This window comes from Ornithodoros turicata, chromosome 2, assembly GCF_037126465.1.
Source record: "Ornithodoros turicata isolate Travis chromosome 2, ASM3712646v1, whole genome shotgun sequence".
NCBI classification, from domain to species: domain Eukaryota; kingdom Metazoa; phylum Arthropoda; class Arachnida; order Ixodida; family Argasidae; genus Ornithodoros; species Ornithodoros turicata.
This window is the reverse complement of record NC_088202.1, coordinates 70,440,268-70,446,894: the sequence shown is the minus strand read 5'-3', so window position 1 is coordinate 70,446,894 and position 6,627 is coordinate 70,440,268.

Sequence of the window (6,627 nt, the reverse complement as noted above, 5' to 3'; positions counted from 1 at the left end):
GTCGTGCCCGTGCGTATTCTTCCTCTTCAAATATGAACATCGAAGATGTTACGATACGTATGCAGCGGTAGTGCACGAAAAATTAAATCATTCAGCGAATGATTTATGAGACCATTATGCGATTGTTTTCCTTCGCTATAGAATCATGGGCGTCGGAAGGTGGAGGCAGGTGGGGTGGAGGGGGGGGGGTGCCCCCACCCACTTTTCGCAAGGTCCGCGTGCCTTATACGGTACTGGACGACAAACCGAAAATGAGCCGAGAGCGTACATAATTCATAGCTGCGGTTATCGCATTACCTACAACTTCTCTGGGTTGTGTAGCAGTCAAATTGCACTTTTCCAAGTGCAGAAAAGAAGAAAAAAATCTATGGCGCCACTACTGAAGTGGTATTCCTTTTTAACAATTTTCATCGAGGCTACCACAACCGACTGATATTGAGAGTACGCTATCTTAAAGAAGATGGGGCTGCAAAAGTCGTCAGAGCCAGATCTTGAAAGCAAATACACGCGTGTGATTTAGATCGTGCATCCCTGGGGGACCATGTACCAACCACCCTCGATAGCTGACCTCGAGGCACCACCTCTAAAGTCAGTCGTGCGGAGTTCGAAACTTTACATAGCCCACGTGAAGTCGCAAGGTTTTTACTCCTACTTGGCCAATTTCCAAACATTTTATGTCGGGATTACACCTTCACCAGGACACCGAACGCAAATCTTGAATTTCCGAGCTGTTCGGGTGAAATCCGGACAGGTGGCAACCCTATGCTCCACGACCAGGGCCGGCGATAGGGGAGGACGGGGGGGGGGGGGAGTAAGGCGGCCGCCTTAGGCCCCGCGCTTGCATAGGCCCCACGCACGAAGCCCTCAACCAGGGATTACTTTTTTTTTAAATATCAAGTATGTACTTAATTGTATGAAACAGGCCACGCGATGTGCCTTTGCCTCAGGCCCCGCACACTCCTATAGCACCGGCCCTGTCCACGACAGAGCCGGTCTGGCTATTTGGAGGAGTCCCAAAAAGAGGTTCGACCTGTAAATCACAATTCCGCGACTCTGATTTGTTTGCTTTTTACCACGGGGGTCGCCATGACACCTTACTACCACCCAAAAACAAACACGGTGAAGCGAGAATTTCGTGACGAAAAATTTTCAGAGACAACTCTGATTTTACGCTGCAGATGTACATCCTCATATAAGTTTCTCGAAAATCAGTTTAAACTGATACTGCGTTATCGATACATGCGTTATCGATGTCTAACCGAAAATACCAACCGAAAAAACCACTTCAGCTGCGGCGACGAGGTCAAGAATGCGGTCCGATCATGGCTGCTACGCGCCGGTAAGGATTTCTACGCTGCTGGCATCCAAGCCATCGTGAAACGCTGGGACAAGTGCATTAGTGCAGCTGGGGATTACGTTGAAAAATAAAACTAATCTCTCGCCTTGACTTGTCAAACGCCGCGGTCCTCTAGTGCTCTGCTCACACTTTCAGGCATGAAGAGCCTTTTTGGTGAGCTTGGTTTTTATCCTTGGTCAGTTTGATTATAGTGAATTCGGGTGGTCATTTTGTTGCAACTTTTTTGCCAGATCCCGCCTGTTCTCGCCAGTTTTGCCTGAGCTCGCATGTTCACGTGGCGCCTTCCGAACGCCAGGAATTTGCCAGCTAGAACTTTTTTTTTTTTTTTCACCAGCTCCGGTGGCGCAGCGGTAACGCGTGCGCTTGGAGACTGGGAGGTCCGCGGTTCGAATCCGCGGGCCGGCTGTGCCGTCTGGGGTTTTTCCTGGGTTTCCCTCAGATGTGTAATAGGCGTATGCCGGCACAGTTCCCCTGAAGTCGGCCCATGGACGCAGCTATCCTCCCCCCGAGCGGATTCAGCTCGGTCTTCCACTTCACCCTTTCCTCCTGTCCACCATCTTTCCCTTCCCGAGAAACATGCCGCCTAATCAGGCAGGCAGACCTCTCGGGTTCCTCCCAACGACACTCCTCCTCCTCCTCCTCCAGAACTTTTTTCCGCCCGGCCTAGATGCGACCGAGCAGAGAATTGTCCAACTATACCCGGTATCGTCACATCCGCATTGCGAGGGTGGCGAGGACCTCATTGGCCCACACGTCGAAGTTCACGTGGGCTAGCAGACGACGGAACCCGAAGACGAACGACCGCGACGCCCCTGGCGTAATCCAAGCGTCTATAAAGCCGCTAGATTCCTGGCACTCATGTTACTCATGTTCGGGTGGCAACGGTCGCGTGATCCAGCGCGAGCGCCGACGTAGCAGTTTTAGAGTGCTAGGCTGTGTTGACACGGAATGACCACCCGAATCTGCCATTACTTTTAAACATTGGTGGTGCATCTCTATATGTCCTCTTTTTGTGTTTTTCCTGCAGATGTTGAACATCTTTATATTTATATTATATATAGAGTGAGATAAAAGGATTATCAAACGCCACGAAGTTTTACAGAAGTTCAAAAAAGACGCGGAAACAGATTTTAGGGAAGTTACAAACACTAGTTTATTACACAGGGAGACGTTAAAAAGTAAAATGGGCAAGCGGTCGACGTTTCGACAGTGGCATTGTCTTGGTCAGGACAAAAGATGCGTAGGTGGCTACAGGTTACTTAAATAGGTTTAGTACACGTCATGTACCAAACCTATTTACGTAACCTGTAACCACCTACGCATCTTTTGTCCTGACGAAAGACAGTGCCACTGTCGAAACGTCGACCCCTTGCCCATTTTACTTTTTAACGTCTCCCTATGTAATAAACTAGTGTTTGTAACTTCCTTAAAATCTGTTTCCGCGTCTTTTTTGAACTCATATTATATATATATATATATACTATATACACTTTATATTTATATTTTACTCTGTTTGCCCTTTTTGTTTGGCCCTGGCTTATCTTTCTGCACGTGGACTCAATCAGACACTGCTGCATAGTTGTTTTTCTGAGCCGGCTGGGCTTGTTATGCCCAGGGTGTGACGCCGGAAGACTCCACGCATTTCGACGACGCGGCCATCATAATCCATCTGAGTGAACGTGACGTAAGCGGAAACTGAATTTTAAAAAAAAAGAAAGGGAGAGGAAGAAAAATCGACACTCATTGACTTCGTCCATGTCGATGGCAATTATTTCACAAATTGATATGTTGCGGCTGACCACGTTATTGCTTGCGATATGGGTGTATACTAGGATGCCTGAATACTAACTCCCTCTGTGCAGAGGGAGCATGCACTGAGGCACCCTAGCGTATACATGCACAAAGCGCCGTGATTGGCGGCGACGACGACGGGATGAACTCAGTTTTCGCGCCAGCATTACAACTATCTGCATGCTCGCTGTGTAGATGGCGCTTCGAGACCGCGGTGCGTCTGGCCAACACCACCTCGACGACAAGGCAAGGCCTCTCCAATATCCGGTGGTGCCAACGAAAGAGCTCGCCGTTGTCGGCCTCGCAGAGGTCACAGAGGTCTCCAATATCGCCTCGACGTTGCGTGATACGTCAGCCTCGGATGGTTTCTCTCCAATGGAGCGCGTGTCGTCTGCTTCCCCGGGACACCGCTTTCGTGTAATTTGCCGACGCCCATGAGCATGAAATAAGATATGTTATGGGAATGTCTTCCTGCGATACCATCGTCGTCTGGAACTACTCGTATGTCTCATATCATCAGAGAGGCGGCGGTTTGGGTCCCACAAATTCACATTTCGTAAATGCCGTTTCATATCTGACGTTATAAAGCTATGGGTTTTACAAAGCTCACAAGTTTTCACACCGTTTGTTCAATGAGATTGAGTCGGCAAGGCTTACTTATTACTCATGCGATTAAGAATATAATGTGAACGCTAGAAAAGCATGCCTTATTCCCGTTGCTGATGGGCTCACGACGCTACGCTCTTCAGTAACTCGGCCCCGATAAAGCTAGGGGTTTTATTGTCAGGTTCTCAAGATCCTTACAATGCACACATGGAACTGTGAGTTTTTAGGAAACTTTTGTATGGTGACTAAAATGGTGTGGTACATAAAGTGCATGGTGAAAACTTTTCCTTTCACGTTCTTTTTCCTATTCTAAAAACGAATTTGAAAGGAAAAAAAGCAAAAGAAAGAGCCTGTTGCCATCGGTCGCTCTTTTTGCTTATGAAGCAACATTTCCCGGATTCACTGGATGCGAAATGCTACATCCCCGTCCTTGGACAGAAGTTCGTTCCGTCTCTGTCGTTCCATATGTCACGTGGAACTCGAGGAAAATACTGTCCTTCTCACGCGCCCTTCTCAAGCAACTGCAGACGACTCGCCTTCGCCTATTTTTTGTTCACACATTTATTTCGTAACATTACAGGTTTTCAGAAAAAAATTTCAATTTTCACAGACGGGGATGTAACATTTCACATCCAGCGACACCCACCAACTTTAAGGCACATGCGTCACTCATGAGCCACTCGGCGGGGAAACGATTTCCCCTGTTCATCGTACGAAGCTTTTCCCATCACATTGACAATCGAGTGCACGTACACTAGTGTTCGCCCGCGTTCCTCAGTTTCTGCCTGACAGGACAGCCGATACCTGGAAAGGAAAGCTGTGCGACGCTTTTACACTACCTGTTCGCCTACCACTATCCCCATCAGTTACGACGCACCCGCGTGTGTGATATCTCATTTGCGTGTGTCATGTGTGTGCGCGAGTGTGTATATCTCATCTTTTTCATCGTCATCCCAATCATATATTAGAGAATTTTAGCAGACCGTTGATAAGGTGACTTGCGTCGAACCGTATCAACCGCAACCAATCAGTGGATAAGATTCTGAGTCACGCACAACTGCGATTGGTTCCGATAGGCACGATAACCTTATCAACGGTATACTAAAACTCACTAATAACCCACATCCACTGAGGTACGGTACCGCAATTGTTGCGGTGAATCACCTCATCCCATCGCCATTCATGTAGTTGTTGTTGCCTCCCAAGCAGCACAATGTACTAAAAGTCGAGTGCAATAGGGGTGGACGGGTAGGTGAAAGACCTTGAACGAACTGGTGAAACTAAAGAACATTGATAAGACACATACCGTCCACCTCTATTGCACTCGACTTTCGGTACATTGTGCTGCTTGGGCTTTTGCCTGGAATTTACGACTTGCGCGTGCAAGGGTCTTCCAAGCACCCGCACCTCCCCGCAACAGATTTTCCAACACTCCTTGAAATGTCCTAAAGTGAACGCATTTTGTGTGAATATTCATAGCGGTAGCTACCTGATGGGGATGTCACATCCCGTACGGGTTTCCAACACCCCCTCTAGGATGAAAATACTGCGGACGTCCCTGTAGTCCGTGGTAAAATGTTCTCCCGCGGACGAACCACTTTGCGAAAGTTCGCCACAACAAAAACAGCACTAGCAGCACTTCACTTTGGTGATAGTGATGGTGATGGTGATGATGATTAGGTGATGAGCGCGGCAGGCGATATTCTACCTCACTGCCCGCGGTAGTTTGGTGAATATATTGTGATGAGCTTCATTGTGAGGCAAGCATCGTTCGATGTACGGAAGTGCTCCATGTATTATGTCTTCTATGGATCTTCTGGATCAGCGGGTGAGCCACGTGCCTGGTGAGGAGACGTATCAGGTGCCGCTCCGTCTCTTGTTTCCTTAGCACTTGGATGGGGGGCTCTCTTGCTTCTGCCAGCACAAGTGCTGTCCTTACGGTCCTGAGGACTCCTAGGCATATTCGGAGGCTTTGACTAAGTATGCGCTGCAGGTGTCCTCCTTGGGTTAGGGAGAGACGATGAAGATGAGGGATGCTGTGAGCTATGGTTTGCCGGATGATCCCCGTGTGGAGGGAGTGATGTGCTTTCCCGTTGCCCCTGCGGGGTCCACCGAACAACTTCATTATGTTGATGTATTTCTTTGTAGCGTCCGTGAGTGCCTTCACTTGATCTGTCCACGTTAGGTTTCTGTTGATTATGACGCCGAGAAACTTGTGTTTCTTAACACGTTGTATCGGATTCCCTTTGATTGAAAGGACAGATATACGTAAGCAGAGCTTTTACCGAAATACGTATCGATTTTTGTGCACTTGTTGGGTGTAAATGTCTTGTCCTGATGGTATGTCCTATTTTTGGTGTAGATTTCAAAGGAGTTTCGAAGCCTTTCTAAATGGTGTACTCTACATAGAGCACCACTTGAAATGGCACATTCTACAGAAAACACCATTTCATAAGGTATAGTTTTGTTGAAAAATCTGCTTCACATGGGCCTTCTCATAGCAACTTTTCAAACACTGTTATTACACCTTTCACAGAATAAATCAGCCTGAGGAATAAAAAAAGCTGCTTATTTGCAAAAACGCCCCTTTTACACGTTGAATAAACGAGTAAAAATACAGAGTAAGACGACGTGATACCGCAAAAAAAAAAAAAAATCCGTCACGAAATTTTTTGAACCTCTTCCATTTAAGCCCAACCTAAAAAAAAAACACTTTTTCTCATTTTTTCATTAATTCTTTTTTTTTCTTTTTTGCTCTCTGCGCCCACCTCCTACCTGTGGGTGCCATCGACGACGACATACATACCTTCGTGCACGCATAATTCACGGAGCTCTATACACAGTACTTTTTTTCACACCTACATATGTACGCG